The sequence below is a fragment of the Quercus lobata genome, chromosome 4 (genome assembly GCF_001633185.2).
Source record: "Quercus lobata isolate SW786 chromosome 4, ValleyOak3.0 Primary Assembly, whole genome shotgun sequence".
Lineage (NCBI taxonomy): Eukaryota > Viridiplantae > Streptophyta > Magnoliopsida > Fagales > Fagaceae > Quercus > Quercus lobata.
This window is the reverse complement of record NC_044907.1, coordinates 18,131,265-18,144,434: the sequence shown is the minus strand read 5'-3', so window position 1 is coordinate 18,144,434 and position 13,170 is coordinate 18,131,265.

The window sequence follows — 13,170 nt, the reverse complement described above, 5'->3', positions numbered from 1 at the left end:
GGAATGTAGAGGCATATATTGATGACATGGTGATAAAGAGTAAACAAGTTACGAGACACTTGATAGACTTGGGGAAGGTGTTTTCAGTATTACGGGAACATAGACTACGCTTAAACACATCTAAATGCTCTTTTGGGGTCAGCTCAGGAAAGTTCCTAGGCTACATGATCACGCACCGAGGAATCGAAGTCAATCTTGATTAGATTATAGCCATTAACAGTTTACATCCTCCTCGAAATCCTAAAGAAGTACAGAAGTTAACAAGGATGGCAGCAACTCTAAACAGATTTATCTCTCGGTTAGCAGATAGGTGTCATCCATTTTTCCAAACTTCTCCATAAATGGAAGAACTTTCAATGGACCGAGGAGTGTGTTTTGGCCTTTGAGGAGCTTAAACAGTGTCTATCACACCCTCCTGTCCTTTCTAGGCCCGAGAAGGAAGAGGTATTATATGCATACCTAGCAGTTGATTACGCAGTCAGCTTGGTTCTAGTAAAAAATGAGAATGGAATACAAAGACCCGTCTACTATTTTAGTAAATCTTTGCATGAAGCTGAGACACGTTATTTGCCCTTGGAAAAGGCGGTGTTGGCCATTATACATGCCATGAGGAAGCTTCCACATTATTTTCAAGCACATACTGTGGTGGTGCTCACCCAGCTCCCTTTACAAACACTATAAAGTAAATCAGATTACACGAGTAGGATCGCTAAATGAGGAACCATGCTGAGGGCCTACAATGTTAGGTATATGCCTCGTACTACCATAAAGGTATATGTCTTGGTAGATTTTGTTGCAGAGTTTACAGAGGGTATGGCCGATGATGAGAAAAGGGTAGCAGGTCTTTTAATGGTCTTGGCATCCGCTATTGCCATCTGGGAAGTGTACACGGATGAAGTAGCTAATCGAAAGGGATCAGGAGTAGAAATTGTGTTGATAACCCCTGAGAAGCTGGTGATGGAGAAATCACTATGTTTGGGTTTTCTAGCTACAAACAACGAAGCTAAGTATGAAGCATTGTTAGTTGGAATGGCAATGGTTAACAAGCTAGGGGGAGAAATCATAGAGGTGTATTCATATTCATGACTGGTTGTAGGACAAGTCAATGGTGAGTTTGAAGCTAGAGATGAACGCTTGCAAGGGTACCTTATTAAGGTAAGGCAAGCCCAAACCCATTTCAAGAGCTTCGTTTTGAGGCAAATCCCTAAAGGACAGAACTCCTATGCAGACTCTTTAGCTATGTTGGTAACCTCTTTGGGGTCAAACTTACCTCGGGTCGTCATTGTTGAGGACATGGCTAGTCCTAGCCTTGTGGAAGAGCCCTCGGCAGGAGTGCATAGTATCCAGGTTGGACCAAGTTGGATAGACCCCTTGGTTACATTATTAAAGCAAGGACTGTTACCCGAGGATAGGAGTGAGGCAGAAAATATACGCAAGAAGGCCTCATGTTATTGGTTATCCAAAGAGCATAAGTTGTATAAGTGTTCTCATTTGGGACCATATCTACTGTGCATGCATCCAGAGGCAGTGGAGCCCTTATTAGAGGAGCTGCATGAGGGGATTTATGGGAGTCATACTGGTGGGAGGTCTTTGGCCCATCAAGTCTCACCTAAGGATACCGGTGGCTGAGTATGCAGAAAACTTCCTAAGATTATGTTAAAAAGTGTGACCAGTGCTAGAGGTATGCCCCAAATATTCATCAATCAAGAGGGGTCTTGAACCCACTTTCTAGTCCTTGGCCGTTTGCTCAATAGGGCTTAGACATAGTGGGGCCATTTCCATGAGTCACAGGAAACCGAAGATGGCTCCTCGTCGAGACAGACTACTTTACTAAATGGGTGGAGGCTAACCTCTTTCCAATATCAAGAATGTGAATGCCAAGAGGTTTATCTAGAGAAACATCATTACCAATTTTGGGGTCCCACACACACTAATCTCAGACAATGGGCTTCAATTTGATAGTAAGGCCTTTCGAATATACTGCAGAGAGTTTGGAATCAGGAATAGATATTCTACTTATGCTTACGGAAATGGGTAAGCCGAGGCTACAAATAAGGTCATAATGTCTGGACTAAAGAAAAGATTAGATGATGCAAAAGGAAGGTGGGTAGATGAATTGCCCCACGTATTCTAGACTTATCGCATTAAACCTCGAAGATCAACCAAAGAAACTCTTTTCTCAATGACTTATGCAGCTGAACTAGTAATCCCTTTTGAATCAGGGTTCCCAAACTTAAAAACTGATCAGTTCAGTGTTGAGGAGAATAACCGCCTGCTTTTAACCAGCTTAGAGCTAGTTGAGGAAAGAAGAGAGGAGGCCGTGGTGAAAATGGAAATGACGCATTACCAACAAAGGCTTAAGCAAGGGTATGATAAGAGAGTAAAGCTGAGGCCACTAGCCCCGGAAGACTTAGTTCTGAGAAAGGTAGTGGGAACGGCAAGGAACCCAGCCTGGGGGAAGCTGGGCCCTAATTGGAAAAGGCCCATACCGAATAACATCAATGGCTGGTGTCGGGGCTTATTACTTGGAAGACTTAGACAAGAATGTGATTCTGCGTCCTTGGAATGTAAATAATCTGTGACGTTATTATTATGAATAATATGAAGTCCTTTTTGTTCATTTTTGGTTCATTTATGTATTGTTGTAGCTGGGGGTAAAATCGTAATCACTCGGTGCAAAGGTTTCTTAGTGTTAAACAGAACCGTGGTCTTGTTCGACTCCTCAGGTCACAAACCTTGGATAAATTAACCTTTATGCAAAAGTTTCTAAGTGTTAAACAGAACCTCGGTCTTGTTCGACTCCTCAGGTCACAAACCTTGGGTAAATTAACCTTTATGCAAAAGTTTCTAAGTGTTAAACAGAATATCGGTCTTGTTCGACTCCTCGGGTCACAAGCCTTGAGTAAATTAACCTTTATGCAAAAGTTTCTAAATGTTGAACAGAACCTTGGTCTTGTTCAACTCCTCGAGTCACAAACCTTGGGTAAATTAACCTTTATGTAAAATTCTCTAAGTGTTAAACAGAATCATAGTCTTGTCTGACTCTTCGGGTCACAAGCCTTAGGCAAATTAGCCTTTGATCAACATAAGTCCAAGATAAGTTAAGTTTTGTTTGAAATTTTGATTAAGTGTTAAAATACTATTATGGTCTACGTTAGGTGTCAATTCAATAGCTGCCTCAAGATTCATTCAAGTTTGGAAAATGCAATATTTCCAATATTAAGTTAAGGACAATTTGGCACACTTCAGTTAGTACTTTAAAAAAAAAAAAGAAGACAAGTTATGCTTAGACAAGTGAATGGAGACAAAAAAGGAAATTGACTATATTCATTCAAATCAGAAGTTTGATTACATTTAGAGAAAGATAAGGGCATCAGTTAAACCTGGCCCAAGTACAAAATTGACTTATATTTTTTTACCTATATTCTATGGCTAAGTTACGTCGAGACCTCTTTCTCTTTTTCTTTCTTCTTCCTCTTCAGCTTCTCGACTTCAGCAACCTCCTCTGATTCCACGTTCACCACGACAACAAGAGTTGGTTTGGTCTTGTTCTTTTTCGGCAACGGGCGTAACAGCTGAAGTGGTTGTAGGTTTGGCCGAGATGGATGCCGAGCTTGGGTCAGCTTGGGGTTGAGTAAGTCTGGAAGCAAGGCGTAGAGCTGGAGGATAGTACACCTTGTCAGCAGCCTAAAGCTCTGATTTAGCATTGACTCCAGCAGCATCGAGGGCTTTATTCCAAACCTCAAGGCAGAAAGCCTGAGCAACATCCGTAAGTTGGGCTATCAGACTTTGGGCAGTTTTAGTCATACCCGCATCATAAGTAGCCTGCTCTACCTTAGCTTTTTCAGCATCTTTGGCCTCCAGCTATTTCTGTTGTTGCTTAGTCTTTTCTATGGCCAATGCCAATTGACTTTTGGCTTTCTTCAGAGCAGCCCTTGTCTCTTTAGCTTGTTTTGCCAAGGCTGACTTAGCATTTTTCCATGATTTTTCCACCTCGGTCAAGTGGAATAATGTTTCCTTGAGCCTTTTCTTGGAGTAAGCATGGGCCTTCATGGCTAACTCTAGCTTGCCCTCAGCCTCACAGGCCTGGCCCAAGGCATGGTCCACCTACTCCTCGGCAACAAAGACTGCTTGCACAGACTGCAAGATTATTAAGTGTAAGTACTTATGAAAGTTTTAACTGAATTTATAAAGGTAGGATGTTAAGTGTATACCTTGGCGAGGTCTCTCTTAAGTGATAGAAAAACCTCATGCTTTCGCAAAGACTGGAGCTCGTGCATGCCTTTGGGAAGGAGAAGGGCCTTTTTTATGCACTTAGATAAAATACCTGATCTACACTTCTGAGGATGGTGTCGTCCATGATTGAGTCCCCTGAGCTCAGCACGAATGAGGGGTTCCATATGGAGGCCTTTGGACGTTGCACTCCCTCGAAACCTTTTGAGGACTTAGATGGGGCACTCTTTTTTCTGTTAGGCCCTTGTTATTCGGGGCTCCTTAGCATGTGGTTGCTGCATCGAGAGGATGATTTCTCCCTTTTCAGCATCTTCAGACCCCTTGCCCCTTTTTCTCTTCTTTTGAGCAGCATCACCAAAGGACGTACGTGCAGGGGCAAGAGTTAGTGGTCAGGGCACCACAGGGGCTGCGGGAGAAGCACCCCCAGCATGGGTGGTGAGCAAGGCAAGTAAGTCCGAGGTTTTCTCCTCCAACACCATGCCTTCAAGAATGTTAGTTGCCTCCTGACTGGTGCTAACTTGGGCAGGTGGTAGAAGATGGTGAGAGGGGCTTGGGAGGTCTTCGAGATCCTCCTACTGATAAAAGACTTCAAAATCTTTATCTGAAACCTTTTGAGTGGGTTCGGGTGCATGCTCCTCGACCTCGTCATCAGAAGGTATAGGTTGCTCTTAAGAGTGGAGTAACTTAGTTATGAGCGGGGTTAGAAGTTGTGCATCCTGAGTTCTGGATGGAGGAGGAGTTGTTAAAAAACTAGGGACCATTACATCAATTAACGCTAGCCTCAAATCCTTAGCTTTGATTATGTGCGTGGGGCTTTGAAAATGGTTGGAAATGGGTTTAAACCCGAGGATTACGTGCACTGCCTGAAGTTGGCCGTCTTTGTGAAGGAAAATCTTTGACTTGAGGATTTGGTTTAGCTCGAGAAAGTTCACTAAACTCTTAACCGGGGTGGTGTGAAATTCGTCTACCAATGAACATATAGCACAAATCATAGGTTAGTAAAATTCCTTATAAAAGTTTTTTAGTAAGTATAAAAGCCCTAAGCTCTTCTACGGTCTGTGGGAACCTTACTTAGTCCCCCATCTTGCGTGAGACAGTATAATCCATCATGCTAGTTTCCCGAGACGATGAAGAAGTCCTCGTCCATGCCCTCATTTAACTCAGGCATACAAGAAATTAACCTAACAGCTGGGACCTTACATTTGATGTAGTAATTGGTATCCTTCCCCTTCTGATAGTTGTACACCCAATTCACATCATACCAAGTGAGGTTGGTCGCAATCTTTCGGTTTATCATGTCTATACTACCGAGGACCCTAAAGAGGTTAGGGGAACATTGAAAGGGGACAACCTATAGTTGATAAGGAAGTCTCTAGTAACCCTACCTATGGGAATTTCCATCTTGCCTTTTATGCAGGCGATTATCGGAATCACTACTAAACCAGGAGGTTTGTTTATGACCAGCCATTCACCTAACTCATAGTGTTAGAGTTCAACACCATTAGGGATCCTATATTTAGCCCTAAAGGCGGCCATGCCTTCGGGGGTGTCCACTAGGCTAGCAAATCTACCCATGGAAATTTATGATCTAAGTAATAAAGAATCTATGTATAACAATAAATAAATCCAAACGCACCTACAAGCAATAGAAGAACCTTTCCTTGGACTATTGCTTCAACAAAAATTGCAAGATGAGTAAATGGAGCAAAATCAGCACCAGCATCTCCTTATATATAAAGGTAACAAATGAGTGGTAAATTTCCTGCTCATAAATCAGGGTAAATGAGGACTGTAAGATCACCATCGCACCATAGAATGTGGGGGGACAAGTAGCCGCCTGACAAAATAAATGGGAAATCGTGGATATCGAAGTGTCAGGGATGTGCTAAAGATAGGTGAAGAGACATTATCACGTGGGAACGCATTTAGCACGTATCAACTGGGGTGGTACTACTAAAACCTTACATTTTACCTCAAAGCTAATAGCAAGGTTTTAAGGGGCTAATGTAGGGACTTGAGGACCGAGAAAGACTAAGACTTTTATGACTATCATCCGTTTCTTAAGTGGAAGCACTTTAAACCCGAGGAACAGGTTTGCCCGTGGAGAGGAAGGGTGGAGAGGAAGGGAAGAGACAAAATGTCTCTTGGAAACCTGAGTAGAAAGAATGGTGTTCAAAGAGAGAGTCAAGGTAGCTGAAAGAAGTTTCCTGTGACAGCTCACCTACTACCACCGCATTAAATGACTGGCAACAACTTTATCAACTGCATTGATGAGGAAATGGCCCCTGAACAATAGATTCACAGCTAAGCAGCCCCTTCTACCACCTTCAACATGAGTCTAATGGGACAGGTGTCCTAAGAAGGACTTAAAGGCTGGCAAATGGAGGGCTAAGATGAGCATAGGAGTATATAAAGGAAGGGAACTTCCAAATGAAGGGATCTGGAAAAATTTAAGAAAAAGGGATTAGAACAAGAACAATAGGAAGAAAGAGAGAAAGAACAGTGTGTATCCTTGTATAAGAACATCGTCCTCGGGTGGGATTGGAAAGAGCCATTAATGCTATTTGTTCTTAACTTCTGTGCATTCCCTACCTATTTGAATCTTCGAACTTAAGCCCGAATTGTTTTATCCACTCTCTTAACAAATGTCTATTTGTTTGGACCTAGTTGGGTGGTACAAATTTCACTATTTTAAGTGGGTTTGGGCTTCACTATCCAATTTTCGTGTCCTTACAATATGCATCAAAAAAAAGAAAAAAAAGAAAAAGAGTTTTGGGTTAAGGGCATCTAAAGTTTAAAAGGTCCGAATCTCATCCAACCATACAGAATTTCCTCACAGGCTCACAACCCACTTTTAAAAAAATAAAATTATATATATATATATATATGAATTAGGCTCATGGTTCATATTTTTTCTACATTACAAATTGGGCTCACAACCCATTTTTCTCCTCCATCATGGACTGAGCTCAAGGCCTATATTTTCTCCTCAATAGATTAAGGTCCATGGTCCTCATCATTTCTCTCATTTTTCGTGTACCACAAAATGGGTTTCCCCAATAAAATTCCACATTTGTACAAAATGGATTTCTGAGGGAAAATGCCCAATTACAAACTAGTTAGATTCTTTTAAGCATTAAAAATATACGGCCCACCCACATTTCTTGAAGGCCGAAGTCTCAAACGGGTAAAACAATGTGTTTAAGCTAAACTACAAAGTCATAAAAAATCTATCTATATTTCAGTTTTAATGGGGAAAATCATAGCATTTGGGCTAAAAGCAACCTAAGTTATGAAAATCATTTGAGACATTACATACCAACCCAACAATCATGAATCAACAACACAACTTTTACACCATTAGATCAAATGATTTAACTTTTCCACCATGCATTGCTCAAAGATAAGAAAACCATTACCACACATTGGATTTTCCCTCTCTTCAATTTTCTACTTGCCCTTTGATTTCACACTTGGCCTTGTAACCTCTATTAGATCAACCATCCCAGACACACACTAATCTTCCTCACTCAGAAAACCCATGCCATCACGCTTCAATAGCCAAACACATCACAGAAAATTATTTCCCCCCTTCATTTCACTTAAAGCCCTTACGCATTTTCTTCTAAACAACTGATTCAGCAAGAAGATTTGGCCAACTCACCCTTGTGTGTAGTTGGTTGCTCTCTCTCTCTCTCTCTCTCTCAAGTTTGCCTCTTTAATATTAAATTATCATGATAATTTATTCTAGTTTACCAATTCTCTATTGTTGAATCCACATTTTTGTTACTGCTAAACTTGTATTGTTTTATTAATATTTTAACATTGGACTCGCAACTAAACTAAATATTGTAACTGTTTTATTTCACTTTTATCTGATCGTTAAATGTCCATTGTTCAATTTCAACTTATTGTTGAACACTCGTTATTCTGCTTTCATTTTAATATTACACCCATGTTATTTTACTAATTAATTTATTACTGGATAGAAATTAAACTATTGAGTTTTGTCTTTGGCCCAATATTTAACTTCAAGTTTGCTTCTTCTTTTTATTTATTTATTTCATGGTTTAACAAGGTTTGCCTTCCAACAAACCCCCACCTCCCCTCCCCCGCCCCCCCCCCCCCCCAAAAAAAAAAAAAAAAAAAGCTGCAATGCACATTTTTTTCAAGGAAAAAAAATATGAAAATGTGCTATGTTCATAACATTTTTACAACAAATCATAGATGGTTAGTTGTTACTGGTTCAAATTTGAATCTACCACTAAAATTACTTTTTTGCCTCAACAATAACAATTAGTAACAACATGTCACTTATGATTTGTTGTAAAAATGTTATGGATATATCATTTCTCAAAAAATATATATCTATCAATGGTTCACTAGTTGACTTTACCTTATTTGAATTATCTTCTAAAATTGAAAAGATAAGGGGTTGTTTGGTAAGAATATTTAAATATAGTTTTTTGTTTTGCAATCCATAAAATAGTGTGTCCCACATTTGAATTTATTGTTTGGCTAATAGTTTCTAAATACAGTTTTCAAAAAACTGTATCCTATTTTCTTAATTTAAAACAGGATTCTGAAAATGACTTAGGGAGTATTTTCAGAATAGAAACAATGTTTTTAATATCATAGTTGTAAATAAATTGAAAATAATAGACCCCACATATTTGTCCAAACTTTTTTATCTATTAAATTTAGGAATTTATTTTTATCACAAAAAGAATTCTTACACTTCAAAATTGAAACTTATCATTTAAAAAACAATATGATGAGTTATATTCCCTTATCAATATCCACACAAAAAAAAAATGTAATCTATAGATTCTATACGTTACTTTTTGTAGTTATATAAATATATATATATATATATATATTTTTTTTTTTTAAATCTCAAAAATAGAAATGGTCTCCCAAACAATTATTTTTGTTTTTAGTATTTTGAAAATTGTTCTTAAAAGTTGGTGCCAAGCACATAAAGTATAAAAATTATTATCTGAAAACTAGTTTCAAGTTTAAATTTTTGAAAATTGTTTTTATACTGTTTTGAAAACAAAAACAAAAATTCTCCTACCAATTCGGCCCTAAATAAACAATAATACATCTTAACTTTCAGTCAATCCTTAAAAGGAATTTAATAAAATTTTCACAAAATTTTGTCAAGATTTTCAAACCACGAAAAAGTGAGGTCACCTACCCTTCTTTATAGGCAAAGCCACCAAGAGAAGTCAGCTACCCTTCTCATCCAACCACACTTTATATATATATATATATATATATATATATCCATGAATTATGCTCATGGTTCATATTTTTTGTACATTAAAAAATGGGCTCATTTCTCTTCCATCATGAATTGGGTTCAAGGCCCATATTTCTCCTCAATAGACTATGGTTCATGGCCCTCATCATTTCTCTCATGTTTCATCTAACACAAAATGGGCTTCCCCAATAAATTTTCTTATCGGTAAAAAATGGGGTTTTGAGGAAAAAAATATGCCCAATTACAAACTAGTCAAATTCTTTTGACTAAAAAAAATATGCGGCCCACCCATATTTCTTGAAGGCCCAAGTCTCAAATGGGTAAAATAATGTCTTTAAAAGCTAATACTACAAAGGCATAAAATCTATCTATATTTCTTGAAAGTCCAAATTTTAATGGGGCAATGCATAGCATTTGGGCTAAAAGCAACCCAACTCAAGAAAATCATTTGAGACTTTACATACCAACCCAACAATCATGAATCGACACAACTTTTACCCTATGGGAAAGTAGATCGTTAAATGATGATAAAATGTCCAACTAATTCCTTTACTAATTCTCTATGGTTAAATGTTTTACTGATATTTTTACATTGGACTCACAACTATACAGAACTGTTTTATTTCACTTTTATCTCATTGTTAAATGTCCATCGTTCAATTTAACTTATTATCAAACACTTATCGTTCTGCTCTCATTTTAATATGAGAAAGATTTTGCAGCATACTTACCTGTATTATTTTACTAATTAATTTATTGCTAGATAGAAATTAAACTATTAAACTTCCTTTAGTGTTCATTTTCTCCCCTTTGGATATTGGGTTCTGTCTTTTTTTTTTTTTTTTTTTTCGGTAAGATTACAAGTGCACCAGCAGCCATCAATCTTCTTTTGGTCCAATATTTAACTTCAAGTTTGCTTCTTCTTCTTCTTTTTCTTTTTTATTTAATTTTTTTTTAAATGTTTAACAAGGTCAGCCCTCCAACAAACATGTGACCACACACAGAAACACCCCCCCTCCACCTCCCCAAAAAAAAAAAAAAATTTGTTGCAATATACATTTTTTCCAAGAAAAAAAAAATGTCTATCAATGGCTCACTAATTGGCTCTACCTTATTTGAATTATCTTCTAAAAAAAAAAAGGATAAATAAACATTAATACATCTTAGCTTTTAGGCAATCCTTAACAAGAATTTGGTAAGATTTTCACAAAATTTTGTCAAGATTTTCAAACCATGAATAAGTGAAGCCACCTACCATTCTTTATAGGCAAAGCCACCAAGAGAAGTCACCTAAATTTTTTTTTCCCCTCTGAAAGATACCCTACATTCAATCCAATATTTTGTGACATAATTTCAATCCAATGACAGCATTACACGTAGGTAATCTGCCATTTTGCTAGCAGGAAAATAATTGCCCTTTATTTGGTAGGTATTACTATTATTATTAGAAATGGTAGTTTGTTTGTTAATAATATAATATGGTAGGTCTTTCACTCATTTGATATGGTTTACATGAAAGTTATGATGAAATCTGATACTATGGATGGGGAGGTGGGGATGGGTTGGTTCTCCAAACTTTGTTCCCCATTACACATGGTTTGAAGTCAATAGGTAGCAAACTAACTTCCTGTAATTACTTATTATTAATTGATTTTTGTTAAGGAATATTCTAAGAAGTCAAATTATATATATTTTTAAAAACATATGTGTTCACAACAAATTTGTGCGTGTAAACCAATGAATCATTAACATGTATAATATTATTTAATTTTTGAAAAATATGCACTACAACTCATAATTGAGCATTTATAATCTTTTTAGGACACTTGTTAACATTTAACAATACTAATTATTAATATATGGTTACAAACAGCCGTCCTCATTAAATAAAGAGTTAAAAACACCCAAGTTAAGTAATTAACCAACGTGGGGCAATGTTTTACACTATGATTTGTATTCTAAATGCAACAACTTAATCCAAGCTATGGAATTATTTATCATCTTCCTTATATATATAAATTCTAGTACTAAAAGAGTCACCTTTTTTCTTTTTGGATGAATTAAAAGAGTCATTTTATCCTATCTCTTACGATTATCCTAAAACTAACCTTTGAGTCATTTATATTTCCTTAAATATCTTAAGTAAGTTTAGTGTAATTTTTCTTTTGTAATCATATGATTAAAAGAGTAAAATACATTACGTAGTGTGAGATATAATTATAATAGATCATTACTAAATTTATAATAAATCATATCTTAATCACTTGAGATTGGAGTGGCGATTAGGTTAGGTAGGATTTCTTTAGGTTCATTGTATCGTATATCATGCATATATTCATGTGTTCATTATAATGAATTCCCTCATTTAGAAAATTTTCATTTCTTTACTTCAAGTTTTCGTAGTGCATTCTTTCTTAGTTTACATACTAGAATTTATGCCTTATCATTGAATAAAATTCGATTAGATTGAGAAAAACAAAAGCTTTCTTCTCGGTCTGGTTCAAGATTAATTAATGACTTATGTTGCGATTTCTCTATAACTGTATTAGTTGCTTCCATACCACTTTTTAAGATGTGAAAATGATTGATTAATTTAATTGGGCATTGTTAGTGAGTGTCCTAAATTCACAAGCTAATAAATATTAATATTAACATTTTAGATGTCTCTGAACTATATTATTGGACAATTCGTGCCAACCTAGCATATCATATATGTATCAAAAAAAGAAAAAAGAGTTTTGGGTTTTGTTCATTTAAAGTCTAAAAGGTCCAAATCTCATCCAACCACACTTTGAAAAAATATAAATATATATATATATATATATATATTTATATATATATCCATGAATTATGCTCATGGTTCATATTTTTTGTACATTAAAAATGGGCCCATTTCTCTTCCATCATGAATTGGGTTATGGGCTCATTTCTCTTCTATCATGAATTGGGTTCAAGGCCAATATTTCTCCTCAATAGATTAAGGTTCATGGCCCTCATCATTTCTCTCATGTTTCATCTATCACAAAATGGGCTTCCCAAATAAACTTTCATACCTGTACAAAATGGGTTTTTGAGAAAAAAAAAAATGCCCAATTACAAATTAGTCAAATTCTTTTGACCAATAAAAATATGCGGCCCACCCATATTTCTTGAAGGTCCAAGTCTCAAATGGGTAAAATATTGTGTTTAAAAGCTACTACTACAAAGGCATAAAATCTATCTATATTTCTTGAAAGTCCAAGTTTTAATGGGGCAAAGCATAGCATTTGGGCTAAAAGCAACCCAACTCATAAAAATCATTTGAGACTTTACATACCAACCCAACAATGATGAATCAACATTGCTTTTACCCTATGGGAAAGTAGATGATGATTAATGTCCAACTGATATTTTAATATTGGACTCACAACTGTACTAAATATTGGAACTGTTTTATTTCACTTTTATCTCACTGTTAAATGTCCATTGTTCGATCTAATTTATTGTCAGACACTTATTGTTCTACTTTCATTTTAATATGGGAAAGGTTTTGCTGCATACTTACCTAGTTATCTATATTATTTTACTAATTATTTTATTGTTAGATAGAAATTAAACTATTAAACTTCCTTTAGTGTTCATTTTCTCCCCTTTGGATATTGGGTTTTGTCTTTGTTTTTTAAGAATACAAG